This window comes from Salvia hispanica, chromosome 5 (genome assembly GCF_029641045.1).
Source record: "Salvia hispanica isolate PSC_SH4W2 chromosome 5, Shi_PSC_v1, whole genome shotgun sequence".
Lineage (NCBI taxonomy): Eukaryota > Viridiplantae > Streptophyta > Magnoliopsida > Lamiales > Lamiaceae > Salvia > Salvia hispanica.
In genome coordinates this window covers 34,493,369-34,509,008 of record NC_142696.1, presented here as the reverse complement: position 1 = coordinate 34,509,008, position 15,640 = coordinate 34,493,369, and the positions used below count along the sequence as shown (strand labels likewise).

General features: G+C 36.3%; 1 long non-coding RNA gene and 1 pseudogene across 1 annotated transcript; both read left to right on the top strand.

Moving 5' to 3' along the window:
- The first annotated feature begins 978 nt into the window (after positions 1-978).
- On the top strand, positions 979-1,458 carry LOC125187784 (uncharacterized). Its single transcript, XR_007170667.2, has 2 exons — positions 979-1,092; positions 1,164-1,458. It is a non-coding gene; the product is annotated as an uncharacterized LOC125187784 (long non-coding RNA).
- Positions 1,459-2,761: 1,303 nt separating this feature from the next.
- On the top strand, positions 2,762-5,028 carry LOC148926704 (monolignol oxidoreductase AtBBE-like 15 pseudogene; annotated as a pseudogene).
- The last annotated feature ends 10,612 nt before the right edge of the window (positions 5,029-15,640 follow it).

The following is a 15,640-nucleotide window of genomic DNA, read 5'->3' as shown; positions in this document are numbered from 1 at the left end:
TTCCGGTGCTATAAATCGCCGAAATTATAATTTTCGGTGAATATTTCGAAATAATTGACAATATATTTTTTGATAATTCAATAAATCATGGAATAGAGAAATATAAGTCTTAAATAAGTGTGTGAAAATATATGTGAACAAAGAATTGAGTTTTAAAGAGTTTTAGTGAAAAAAAGTCATCGATTAGAGTTTTTCGATGAATTCTTGAGGAATAATTAGAAGGGATATTGGCATCTAATATCACGAAACTTTCAAAAAGTTAGATTTTTCCCACGAACTTTAAAATTGGCAAATAATATCACGAACTTTACCCCTTGTTTGTTTTTTCCCACGAATGAAAAAATTCATGTTATTTTAATACATTGAAGAACAATTTTGGAGGGTGTGCTTCAAGAAAAATTATCTTCAAAGATTGAAAAACTTGAAGCTCTCAAAATTGTTGTTAAGAAATTACGAAAAAAAATCTGTTTATTTGAAGAATTTTTTCATTCGTGGGAAAAAACAAACCCGGGATAAAGTTCGTGATATTATTTGCCAATTTTAAAGTTCGTGGGAAAAATCCAACTTTTTGAAAGTTTCGTGATATTAGATGCCAATATCCCTAATTAGAAATATCCCTCAAGTAATAATTTATATGGAATCTAGAAGCTAAAATAAGTATAATGTAAGCTTGAATTAAAAATTATAGTAAGTGAAGGAATTTTAGAAATCAAAGACAAGTTTTTGATAAATTGGACGTTTAATCGATTAAATTATGCTTTGATTCTAAATTTTTACTAAACTAGAATTTAGTTGCAATAAGATGGTATCTATAAATCATAAATGTTGAATCGTATGATATGAAAATAAATTAGCACAAGAAAATGAATTTAGTTAGAAAAATTAAATAGAATAAATTAGTAGATAAATATGAAAACTTCTAGAATCTTTCCACCTCACTGTAACACTTGTCCAACACTTCTTCTTCCTCATATTTTGATAGCTAAAGTCGTGGCCTCCATAGAGGAAGAGAACGGTGGGTTCTTAAGCTCTTCCTTCCTCTCGATTTCTCATGGTATCGTCATTCTAATCGCGTAAAGTCTAATAAATCAAGTAAGTTTTACCTATCCATACTATTTTTATAGCTTGAAAATTGATACATATATATTGTGTTATGATATCAGAAAAATTAGGCCTCTTGGGGTTGGAATGATTAAACCATTTAAATTTCGATATGTTGGTGTTTACGCGACCGTGGGCCTTCGTTCACTATGGTTTGATGTTTGAATTAGAAGTGGGATCACATGGTCATTGATGTGGATGAAAATTGAACGTGTGGGTGTGGCTGAATTGGTGAATTTTGAGGTGAAATAGTTGGTTTTGGCTTGAATTGGTTTTTAAAATACATTATTTGATGAGTTTTGAACGCTAGACCAAATCGAAATCGAAACTAATTGTGAGTTTCCTTTACAATTGAAATTCTGACTTCATAAGATCTTCTATTTGTGGATTTTTGTTGGTTAATTTGATAACGAATATGGAATCTCTGTTGAAAATTAGGGATAACACGAATTTAACGGATTTTCCGACATCGAAAACCTAGTAGGGATTTATCTTAAAAATACCAATGTTAAGTTTATTTACTTGTGTTATAATGGAGATAATTAGGAATGGATAGTCTTGGTGTTACAAGTTATGCTATTGGAATTATTTTTTTATAGTGTGAATTTTGAGAAATCTAGTTAATATGTCTATGGTATAAGTTATATACTAGAATTTGTAACATCTTCTATTTGACGGTAAGGGATGTTACATACAATCTTAAATAAAAAGTGCGACTAATATGGGACGGAGGACGGAGGGAATAGTATCTTTTTATTTATCACAATAACAATTACTACTTTTTTTACTATGTAAAATAGAAAATGCCAATAACAGTTTTTTTTCAAAAATGAAAGTGCATTCAGGGTACTATGTAAGCAAATTAGTAATGTCAATAACATTTACTAGTTTTTTAAAATGGAAGTGCATTGATATAGAGAATAATTAATTTACCAAGTTACGTATACATCCTAAAAACGACATTTGACAAGTTGACTTTAGACCAAATTTTCTTGTCCTTAGAACCGAGAATAATTAATTTCCTTTTTCATATAATTACGAATAACTTTTATTGCAATAGTTGACCTAATTTCTTTACATGTAAAGAAGAAGGCGAAAAGTAATAAATACAGTGCAATGAATATCAACAATATATTAGTGAAATAATAAATGTAGATAGATCAAGACAAATGAATCTCAACAATATATTAGAGTGAAATAATAAATGTGGATAGATCGAGATAAATAATTTAAGGTATAAAAGACTGAAAAGATGCAAATAAGAAGTTTTAAAATAATTTTCTGAAAAAAAGTTATAAAATAATAGCATAAAAATACTTAAAGAAGATTACGTTCGTCGAAGTCTACTATGTCCTTATGAGGTATTAACTTTTAAGAGGTATTAACTTTTATTAACTTTTAAGAGGTATTAATAAATGGTATACAACTCATTATTCAAATCCTTATGCATAAAAATACAATTAAACTCTTATATATACAACTACAGGGTAATATTTCCATGCACTTATTAGTAGAGAGATAGTTGATTGTATTAATAGAGAGACCATAATTGGAGTAATTACGAAGTGAGAAAAGACAATTTTTTATATTAGTAGTAATGTTATTTTTTTCAAAAAAGTAGAATTATGATATTTTTGTTAGAATATACTACTAAAAAAAAAGTAAGAAATCTTTCATTGGATGGAGAGAATATTATAAATTCGGATTTTGATTGATGGAGAGAATAATAGTAAGCAATTTATTTGGAAAATCGATCAGGTTTTACTATAACAGGCAAACAAAATTTATGAATGAAATCGAATGCCAAACTTTAGCATACACCTTTATTGCACGATAATGGATATCACCTTAAAAAATATCACTAATTATATACAATCTGATTGATGGAGTGAAATTTTACTCCTGTGAAACCCAAAAATCGAAGTCTTGTTTATTATACATGAATATAATTATTTTAATAATAGTGTCTTTAATTTGAATTTAATTATACAGCAAAAATGAAATTCGACAAGTTAATATAATAAAATAAAAATAAATGCGTATTACGTTATAGGTGACGCATGTAATTGATAATCAAAGAAGATCATCTCTCTATAAATACAGCACTCCTCCATCAACATAAAGAAATTAAACACAACAAAAATGAGTCTTCACCTCTCCACAATCCTCGCCTCATATCTACTCCTGCTCTCAATCTCCACCGCCGCAGAAATCCAAGATTCCTTCCCAAAATGCGTAGCCAAACACGCCGTTAAATGTCCTCCACCAAAATCCACATTCATCTCCCCTTCCCAAACCTCACTCTTCACCTCCATTTTGAACTCCACGGCCCAAAACCTCCGATGTCTGCTCCCCTCCAACCCCAAGCCCATCCTCATCTTCACGCCCTTAACCGAATCCCACGTCCAAGCCGCCGTCGTCTGCGCCAAGGCCCTCGGCGTCCACCTCCGCCTGAGGAGCGGCGGCCACGACTACCAAGGCATATCCTACACATCGGATTTCAAACCGGCGCCGCCGTTCATCCTCCTCGACCTCGGAAAGCTCCGCGCCGTCGACATCGACATCGGCTCCGAGATGGCGTGGGCGCAGGCCGGCGCCACGATCGGCGAGCTATACTACCGGATATCGGAGAAGAGCAAGACGCACGGCTTCGCCGCCGGCCTCTGCACCAGCCTCGGCGTCGGCGGCCACATCACCGGCGGCGCGTACGGCCCGATGATGAGGAAGTACGGCCTCGGCGCTGACAACGTGGTCGATGCGAGAATAGTCGACGCCAACGGAAACATCCTCGACAGGAAATCCATGGGGGAGGACGCGTTTTGGGCGATCCGAGGCGGCGGCGGAGGCAGCTTCGGCGTTATATTAGCATGGAAGGTCCGGCTCCAAAAAGTTCCGCCAACAGTAACGGTTTTCACCGCAGCGCGAACGCTAGAGCAAGGCGCCACAAAGACGCTATACAAATGGCAGCGCATCGCCGACAAAATCGACGAGAATTTATTCATGAGAGTCCTGATCAGACCGGCGCCCGCGGCCGCTGGGAAGAAGAGGACGATAGTGACAGCGTACAACGGGGTGTATCTCGGCAGCGCGGAGTCGCTTCTCCAAATCGTGAAATCCGAGTTTCCGGAGCTCGGGATGGCGCGGAACGAGACGGCGGAGATGAGCTGGATAGAGTCGGTGGTGTACATGGGGAGCTTCCCGGCGGGGACGGCGCCGGAGACGCTTCTCTCGGGGAAAGCGGCGTTCGTAAACCATTTCAAGGGGAAGTCGGACTTCGTGAAGGAGGCGGTGACGGAGGAGGGGCTGGAGGGGCTGTGGAAGGTGATGCTGGAGGAGGAGTCGCCGCTGGTGATATGGAATCCGTTTGGCGGAGAGATGAGCCGGATTCCGGAAGAGGAGATTGCGTTCCCGCACAGGAAGGGGGTGGTGTTCATGGCGCAGTATTTGACGTCGTGGAAGAGCGATGAGGAAGAGGAGGGGAAGAGGTACGAGTGGATGAACAAGCTGTACGACTACATGGCGCAGTACGCCTCTAAGAATCCGAGGGAGGCCTATGTTAATTACAGAGACGATGAGATCGGGATGAACAGCATTAACCGCAGTTCCGTTGATGCAGCGAAATGGGGGAGGAAGTATTATAAGTGCAATTTTGAGAGATTGGTGCGGGTTAAGGCCAAAGTGGATCCACATGATTTTTTCTGGCATGAACAGAGCATTCCTACCTCCCTGCCCAAATACTACTAATTTGATCTTACTGCATCATTTACTTAAACAAATAAATAATGATATTGTGCCTTATCAGTTTAGTTTGATGATACTCCCAACATTGAAATTAAAGAGTTTCGTCTTCGACTCTTCGTGATGTGATAGTAGTACCAAATTGTCAATTTTTGTGCACTGAATTAATATGGACTCTAGTTCAATGAAGGACTAAATTTGAAATTTTTTACAAATTAATATGATTAAAATTTCTGTTCACTGAATATGGAGTATTATATTGTCAATATAATTAAAATTGATTAAAATTTTTATAACATCGACGTAATTTTTTGTGCACTGAATATGGACGCACCCGATATGTGTATCCACTTTAAAGTTGGTGTATCATTTCTGTATTGGTTCATGCGCTTTTCCTAATTTCATGAACATCATAAACTCAAGGATATGATATTATGATGGTTATGCTCTTATATGATCTTTTTTCTGTAGTTATGGTTCAAAAATCAGATATCATGTAATGGTACCTTTGGCGAGCTATATTAAATCCTCACCTCTAATTTATTTCTTTGATAATATACATACGTTTTAATCAGCATTTATATTAAAAAAAACAACAACAGTGAACTATAAAAATAGTCCCTGGACTATGCGTTTATCTCGCCAATGAATCCTGGACTTTAAAAATATCCCCAGACAACCCTGGACTATGCGTTTATCTCGAAAATGGTCATTTTCACTGTTTCGTGACGAAAATACCCTTTTAGGGGGTTTTGGAGGGTTTGGGCAATTTGGTCTTTTTACATTTTAAATCTGATATTATTTCAGTTATGTACTAAATCTGATATTATTTCAAAATTATCATTCTTCTTCCCTTTTGTCATCCTTCACTTTGTTTCTTTATTTCAATATTAGATTTAATTTTATAAAATTAAATTTTAAATTGCGATTTTTAAATATCAATAATATTTTTAATTATTAAAATTACTATTAAATACTACCTCCGTCCCCCAAAATTTGCTACACTTTGACCCGACACGGATTTTAAGAAATGTAATGAAAAGTGAGTTGAAAAAGTTGGTGGGATGTGGGTCCTACTTTTAAAATATTAGTTTTATAATAAAATGTGAGTAGGAATGAGTTAGTGGAATATGGGGTCCACTACCAAAAATGGTAAAAGTGAAGTGTATCAAATTTTAAGGGACGGACCGAAATAGTAAATTGTATCAAATTTTCAGGGACGGAGGTAGTAACAAATTAATAGTTTTAATCAATATTTCATAGTGTCTAATATTTAATCAATAAGGTACGACTACACCTTAGATTTAATCAATATTTAATAGTTTTAATCATAAATAGATCATATAGCACGATTTATTCCGAAATAAATATGCATCTGATGTATAGGAGAATCTGACTAAAAATATTATGAAGTTGACTAAATCGTGTTATATGATCTATTTATGATTAAAACTATTAAATATTGATTAAAACTAAGGCGTCCTCGTACCTTATTGATTAAATATTAGACACTATCAAATATTGATTAAAACTATTAATTTTTTATTTAATAGTAATTTTAATAATTTTAAAAATTTATTGATATTTAAAAATTGAATTTTAAAATTGAATTTTATAAAATTAAATCTAATATTGAAATAAAGAAACAAAGCGAAGGATGCCAAAAGGGAAGAAGAATGATAATTTTGAAATAATATCTGATTTAGTACATAACTGAAATAATATCAGATTTAAAATGTAAAAAGACCAAATTGCCCAAACCCCCCAAAAGGGTATTTTCATCACGAAACAGTGAAAAAGGACCATTTTCGAGATAAACGCTTAGTCTAGGGTTGTCTGGGGATATTTTTAATATCCAGGGTTCATTGGTGAGATAAACGCATATTCCATGAACTATTTTTGTAGTTCACTCAAAAAACAATAAATGATTTCTTTATTATCTGTTTTTCATATATAATACTAATTTGAATTTGTTTTTCATATATAGTCGTAGTATTAATAATTAAAATACAATATCCGCACAAATGAGATATTAGTTTTAAATAAAAATAGACCCCTCGAGAGATAATGATTGCATAGGGATGACAAATTGTGTGGATTAAGTCGTTGTCATGTCAACTCGATACCGCCACAACCTAATAAGGCCAATCTCTAACCCAACTCGAAATTATCGGGTTTTTGAGTACTATGAATCTATATATTAACTTCGTGTGTATTTGTGTCGAGTTTTTGTGTCATGATAAAAGTTGACAGCTCTACCGTTAACGGTAGTATATTGAGATATGGAGTACAATTTATCTTGATACAACATGATAACAACAAGAAATGTAGATAGATTTAACGATAAAAATAATTTAAAGTGTGAAAAAGTGAAAACATCAAATAAGTTCTAAATAATACTCCTACTAGCAAAAAATTAGTGGCATATGCAGCATATATAACAAGGGGGTACAACTGTACCTCCAAACGTTCTTAACTACTACTACCTCCGTCCCCCAAAATTCGCTACACTTTGACCCGACACGGGTTTTAAGAAATGTAATGGAAAATGAGTTGAAAAAGTTGGTGGGATGTGGGTCCTACTTTTAAAGTATTAGTTTTATAATAAAATGTGAGTTGGAATGAGTTAGTGGAATATGTGGTCCACTGCTAAAAATGGTAAAAGTGAAGTGTATCAAATTTTCAGGGACAGACCAAAATGGTAATATGTATCAAATTTTCAGGGACAGAGGTAGTAACAATTTAGGTATCTTAGCATAACTGACTTAGCGGTGGAAGGGTCGGTCTTTATAGTTGCAGGCCAGGGTTCGGTTCGATTCCTAGCATTGTGGTTTTAGGGTGAATATATATGGTGTAGCAATTTTTTATCATTGCATTTTTTTACAGTAGTCTCTTTATTATATAGAGGTGGCTAAACCAAACCGGACCGCCAGTTTCCAACCGGCGGTTCAGAACCGGAACCGGAACCGGACGACGGTTCCGGTTCGAAATCCGGTTACACGGTTTTTACGGTTCGGTTACGGTTCAAGAAATATGCAACCGGAACCGGCGGTTAACCGCCGGTTCGGAACCGCCGGTTAACCGGTTAACCGCCGGTTAACCGGAAAAAGTAGCCGTTCGTGGATAGGTTCGTAGGGTTCAGGGGGTAGGTCTGAAAAAGAACGGTTAACCGCCGGTTTGTGTCGGAAAACCGGCGGTTTGTGTCAGAAAACCGGCGGTTCCTGACACAAAACCGCCGGTTCCCGACGGTTCAGGCGTAGGGTCTGAAAAGGTGTCGGAAACCGCCGGTTTCCGACCGTTTCAAATTTTGAATTTCAATTTTTTTTTTTTTTTAATATCAGATTTTCCCCCCATTTTTATCTATAAATACCCCCTTCTTCATCACTTCTACTCACCCCATTCTTGTATTAACAAGGATTTCTCTCTCAATCTCCAATTCTCTATTCTCTACCTCATTCTCTCAATTTGCTCTCTACTTGTTTACTTAAGTTGTTCATCAATTTTCATAATTTGCACTTCATATTAGTTACAACTTAAAACTTGTTCAACTACATTACTATAAAAAAAATATGTCTTCTTCTCGTGGTGGTGGTGACCGTGATCGACGGGGCAAAGGAATTGCAGAAGATCAATCTACCCGTCCGAGAAAATCACGACGACCTACTCGTCGAGAAATTTTGGAGGAGGTTTCCCATGCTGAGGCTGTTCGCTTACAAGTAAGTTATAAAATATTTTGCATATTATTTTTTTTATACATAAAGTCATAACTTAATAAGTTTGAGTTCATAATTTTTCTATGTTCATCATCTTCTAAATTCTAATTCGTACATACTACGTATACTATTTGTAGATGGAAGAAGATCGTCGTGCAGCTGCAGCCATTGCACTATCCCAATTGGGTGGTCATGGCGCGGTTGGCGCCGAATCCGATGCTGATAATTACATCTCGGTCGATGATTACGATATTGATGATGTTAATGTTAATCTGAACGATGATAATGAGGACAGTGACGGTGGTGACCACGAAAATGAGGAAATGCCCCCCCCCCCCTTCACAAGACGGCCACGGAGAAAAAACTAAATATAAATCTGATATATTTGTGAAACATTTCAAAATGGTCCCAATAGTTTCTTCCGCTAATGAAGTGCCGGTATTTTTTATGGCATATTGTAACTACTGCACCAAAAAATACAAATTCAAGAAGTCCGGGGGATATGGCTCTCTCATCCGTCACATGCAGACGATTCATCCCGAACTATATGGGCATACCGCTAGCCAAACCCAACTCAACTTCCAAAGTGCGAGTGCCCATGGCTCCGCCTCCGGTTCGTCTCAAACAGGTACGCCGTCCTCCGCTCTTTTAAGATATGATCATAAGCATACTACTGACGTTATGGCTAAATTTGCTGCCATGCATCATCTTCCTTTTAATGTTTATGATAATCAAGACTATGAAGATTTGATGAAAGAGTGTTATAATTTGAACTCAAAAAGACTACCTAGAACTAGTATTCAACGATCTACCAAAAATCAATATACTGAAATGAAAAAAGATTTGTCACGATATTTGAGTAACTTGGGACACAAAGTGAATATTTGCTCTGATGTATGGACTGACGCTTTCCAAAAGCATGCATACATGGGAATTACGGTTCACTTTATGGACAATAGTTGGTCTTTGAACAAACGTTTAATTGCTTTTAGAGATTTTCCTACACCACACACTGCAAATGCAATTGCTTATTTAATTATTCAAGTTTTGAATGAATATCAATTATGCAATAAGGTGTTTTCTATTGCTTTTGATAATGCAACTGCTAATACTGCAAGTATTAGCGACTTGATTGATGCGTGCTCTCCGATTATCGATGGTAAGTATTTTCATCAAAGATGTGTATGTCATATTTTGAACTTATGTGTACAAGATGCGCTTTCTTTATGGCAAAAGCATGTTGATCCTATTAGAAATGCAGTTAGAGCGATCCATTTCAAGCTTGGCAAGGCTTGGAAAAAATATTGCCGTAACAGGAACATCAGGTATACAACTTTTATAATGGATGTGTCTACTAGATGGAACTCTACATATGATTGCCTCAATTCTACTTTGGAGCATAGAGATGCTTTGTGCGATTTTTTTAGAACTAATCCCTATGGTGATATAGTTCTTACGCCTAATTGTTGGGACCAAAGCATGAGTTTATGTCAATTGTTCAAAGCTTTCAAAAGTGCTACCGTTGAATTATCGGGTGTTTACTATTGCACATCTGTTCGTGTGTTAGAGCATTGCATGTATATAGCACTTGGTTTTAAAACATGCATGAAAAATGCTAGATCTCGTGAGTTAATGTGTGTTTTATTTTATATGATTGAAAAATGGTTGAAGTATTTTAGTGAAATTCCAACTGTATTTTTAATTGCTAAGTGCTTGGATCCGAAATGGAAATTAGCTGGCACAACTAAGATCTTAGATTTCTATTATCAAAATTTGCGTTCTATTGATCTTAGTCCACTTCAAAATTTGCCTTTTGATGATAATGAAACCTCGAGAGTTTTTGAACTAACCATTCCTGATAGATCACTTGTTCAAGCTCAATTTGAAAGTAGTTTGCGTACTCTCTTTGCCGAATATGAAGAAAAGTATAACCGTACCCACCAAATTCATCCACGTACACAACATGCTCCTCAACCGCAGCAATACGGCGGTTTTGGTTTTGCTTATGATGACCCCGATGCTCAATCACAATTAGCCGACTTATACGGCTACGACACAAGCTCAAGTTCAAGGTCCACCTCAATGGGATCGGTAAGCGAGTTAGATTTTTATTTGGAAGCACGCCACCATACTTTTAGTGATGCAGGTCCTACACCCGCCCAAATCGACGTCCTAGAGTGGTGGGGAACATACGAGAAAGATTATCCCATACTTGCGTCAATGGCTAAGGAGATCTTTGCAGTCCCGGCTTCCACTGTAGCCGTCGAGTCCGCTTTCAGTGTTGGAGCATGTGTCTTGGACGTGAGAAGAAGCAAACTCTCCGCGAGAAATATGGAAGCCGTGATGTTACTTGATGATTGGGGAAAAGCTGCAAGGAGAGCGCAAGAACCAGATTGGGATGCTCGTGAAGAGAGTGAGGAAACCTTCACCGACACCGAGGATGAAGGTGGAGAATGAAGGCCAACCGTCGTCAACCGCCAACCAACAAGGTAAGCAAGGTAAGAGAACTACGTGGACTTTGATTCCTCAATACAATTGAGCATTAAGGATACGTAGGCACCTCAACTTAAATTTAAACTTTAAGTTGAGCTCAAGTCCTTTTCCTTTTATTTCTTTTTTTTTTCTAATTGTTTCAACTTTACTTTTAATATGTTTTTTGTAAATTGTAATTTTGTATTTAAATTTTAAATTCAAGTGTATAGTTGTAGTATTGTTGTATTTTGTAACTTGTAATTGTAATATTGTATTATAGAAATTTACATTCAAAGTTTCAAATCAATAAAATTGCAATTCTTTATCGTTATCGATTCTCTTTGGATTTTACTATAGAATTGCAATAAAAGTTATAACTCTAAGATTTAATAACTCTAAAATTAAAAAAATATAAAATAATAATAAAAAAAATGAACCGGAACCGAACCGGAACCGGCCCGGAACCGCCGGAACCGGTGAAAAACCGGCGGTTCGTAACCGGAACCGGAACCGGCGGTAACCAGCGGTTAAACCGGAACCGGATAACCGGTATCCGGGCCGGTTACGGTTCACGATTTTGACGAACCGGAACCGCCGGTTCCGAACCGGAACCGGCGGTTTTCGAACCATGGCCACGTCTATAATATTATAGCATTGTGGTTTTAGGGTGATATATATGGTGTAGCAATTTTTTATCATTGCATTTTTTTACAGTAGAGTCTTTATTATAGCATTGTGGTTTTAGGGTGATATATATGGTGTAGCAATTTTTTATCATTGCATTTCTTTTACAGTAGAATCTTTATTATCATATTTTTAAGTTACCGTAATATTTTTTAAACTCCCAATTTCAAAATCCTGGATTCTCCATTGCATAAAATACTTTAAACAAGATTACGTCGATATCCACTATGTCCAGAGATATGTGATAATTAATTTACGGATTTTAAAATATTGTACAACTCATTATCTAAAAATCCTTTTTTAGTTCAATTAAAATATAAATAAAAATAAATTCAAATCCTTATGCATAAATATACAATTAAACCTTTATACACATTATGTTGCAATATGTATGGACACTGAATTTTTATTCATAGTACACTTATTAACAGATAAACGAATTTAAGAGATTTGTTTATGAGTTAAATAGTTGTAAGATAGCTGCTTTTATTAATAGATAGATAACATATGATTGGAGTAAATACAAAATGAGAGAAGTTACTACCTTCGTTCGGCATTAGGAGTTCCGGTTGAGTTGGATGCGGGTTTTAAGAAATGTTTGAGTATGTAATAATTGGAGTGTGTGATAATGGAATTTGGGACTTATTTGTATTATTATTTGCTTTATTCTTTGAATGTGTTTTTACTTATGCTTTTTAGTGTTTTATTTTATACTAATATTTTTGTTTCACTTTTTATGGAAATGACTAACCGGGACTAATGCCGGACGGATGAAAATGGTCAACCGAAACTCCTAATGCCGGACGGGGGGATATTTGTTGCAATGTTTTTTTAAGAAAAAACGTGATATTTTTGTTGGAATTTAAAAGAAATGGTGATGCATCTTTTCTTGGATGGATATAAACTTATATGCAATTTATTTGAATATTTTTTATATTAATAGAGAGACTTATATGCAATTGATTTGAATAAACGAAAGGTGGTTTTCTATAACTGGCAAACAAAAATTATGAATGAAATCGAATGTTATCAAAACTATGTCATATACTTTTAATGCACGATAATAAATAATACATACTCTCTCCGTATGCGAATAGGAGTCTCGTTTGCCATTTTGGTCCATCCGTGAATAGGAGTCTCGGTTCATTATTTCTATAAATGATAAAAGGTCTCACATTCCATCAACTCATTTCACTCATATATAATTTGAAACTAATATACAAGTTGAGTTCATATACCGTTAATTATCTTTCACCTACTTTTCATAACATTTTTTAAAATCTGTATCAGAAAGAAATGAAACTCTTATTCACGAATGGATGAAGGTATTTCCTAAAAAAAATGCAGTTATAGATATAATTAATTGCGCATTGATTGCTAGAGTACAAATTTTAATAATTTACTAAGTTTTGTATGCATCCTAAAAATAACTCCTGTGAAACTAAATAACCAAAATTTTGTTTTTAACATTGCAGTAATTATTCAAATTAACTAGAACTATTAACCTTCAATTTAACGAAAAAGAAGGTGATATATCAATTATGATGCAGCAAAACTGACATTCGAGTATTCGACAAGTTGATTTTAGACCAAATTCTTTTGACAACCATGACCTAAATTACACGCAATATTCCTGTGAGAATATGCATCTCTATTCCCATAAAAAAATGTGCTCTTTGGATTAAAGAGTATGAAGGGGAGAATTAAATAAATGAGTAAAGAAATAAATACAGATAAATGCACAAAATAGTTTTTATGGAAAAAGTTAAAAAGTAATGGAGTAATATAAAAGTCTGAAAATAGTGCAAAAACAATTCACATAATAATAATTCTTTGTCCAAAAATCTCTATTGATATTTTTTCTTCTGAGGTTGAAAAAAGCAGCCTCCATTACTCAAGAGTTTACTTTAATTTACCTCAAATAAAAATAGAAAATAAAAATAAATGAGTACTTAATTATAACGTCGTTGCCTACGCATGAGAATCGTTTATGCAATCAAGTTTAATTACAATAAATTTATTCCAACCAATAATCATAACATTTTGTAATCCGTAAATGAAAGTGACTTACCTTTTTTAGTATTTTATTTATTTACTTTCCTTTACAATTTTTAAAATGTGTATCAAATCAAAATGAGAATACTATTATTTATGGATGAGGAGAGTAATTGATAGTCTTAGAACACTCCCAATGGTTAGGCGATACACTCGACGATTTTTCGCCGAAAATCGCCGAGTTATCGCCGGCCGTTGGGATGGTTTCGGCGATAATTCAGCGTTAATTCTACCGAATTAACGCCAACTCCCGATTAATCGCCGAATCATCGGCGCCCACTGTAGGCGCGATTCGGCAATTTTTCGGCGATTCTTTTTTTTTTTGCAACGGCTATAATTCCTACACTATATATAATTCCTCCTCCTCCTCCATTCATCACACACAATCTTCATTCTCTCAATTTTTCAATCTCATTATCTCAATCTTCAATCTTCAAAATTATGAGTTCAAATAGGAAAAATTCTCGAAAAGGTAAAGGCAAAGAGCCGAGTAAGCAAATTCCCAACCCCACTGATGAAGCAAATCAGCAGTGGATGAACTCGTTGTTGTCGATGGGTTCTCCTCCCGGCCAATATCCATATGCGGGTCCGGCCCCATTGCAGACTCCTCCGGTGCACAGACTTTCTCCGTACTTCCAGTCTACCCTCAGCGTGCCCTCTCCAGCCGACGATGTGTATCGCCCCCAGATAGTCACATCGTTGTTCGACACCCCTGGATCAACCCCAGACGACGAAGGATCTCAGGACGCGACGTACACAACAGATCCGACACTCAGCACGGACGACTACGAGGTGGAAGAAACGCCCGCCGAGCCGCCTTCCAGGAGCAGGAAGGGGAAGGCGCCGGCGTAGACGGCTGCGACTGATACGGCTTCCGATGAGAAGCCGTAGCGGGTAAGGACTACTTACACTATGGAAGAGTCCGAGCTGATAGCCAACTGCTGGGCGGACACGACGCAGAACGCGGAGCGCAGCAACTACCAGACTGAGCTCATGTTCTGGGAGCGGGTTGCGGAGAAGTACACGAGCAACAAGACTGCCTCGATGAAGGACCATGGCAGCGAGGCGATCCGCCGGCATTGGGAGCGCCTCATGAGGGACTGCGTGTTGGGACTACCGCAGCGGAAGACACGGAAACCAAACAGGTCCTAGACGGATCTATTTAGGTGATTATGCATTAGACTCCAATTTCATGCAATAAACATAGATCTATAGATATAACATCAAATAAACACATAATCATGCATATTCGATGTAGATTCGATTGTTACCTCATAATCCATCATAGGATCGAAGTTGCTAGCTGCACCACCCGGAGATCCTTGGTTTATCGACCGTGAATCTTCCAACCTATTCCCTAGTCCTTGGTTATTCATCCGTGTGGGCGGATCTTGAACAACCAAAATAGTCTTGATGAGATCTAGGAGGAACACTACACCAAACTATCTATCTCGATTCAATTCTATGGATTAGAATGAACAAGACAAGATTAAACCAAAAACCCTAGCTCCCTATTACTTGGAGGCTCGAAAATCGAGCCAAATGAGGGAGAGAGAAGCCACGTTAGTGGCGGCTAGGGTTAGGGTTGAGAGGTGTGACTTGTGGTGTGCTAGGGTTTCCACATCTCATCACTATTTATAATGGACTTGTTGGGCTAGGTTGGAGATCCATGGAATGATTTAAGTGTTGGGCTCGCCCATTAGATAATTAACTAATTAAATCAAATGACCCATGATTTAATATATTATCAATGGAATATTATTTTATTCCACTAAAGAATAATATTGCACTCCCACCTAAATCACCAAATTACAAATAATTTGGGTCCATTTTATTTTATAATATTTCCCGCGTTTAAGATTATCTTGATCCGTCAA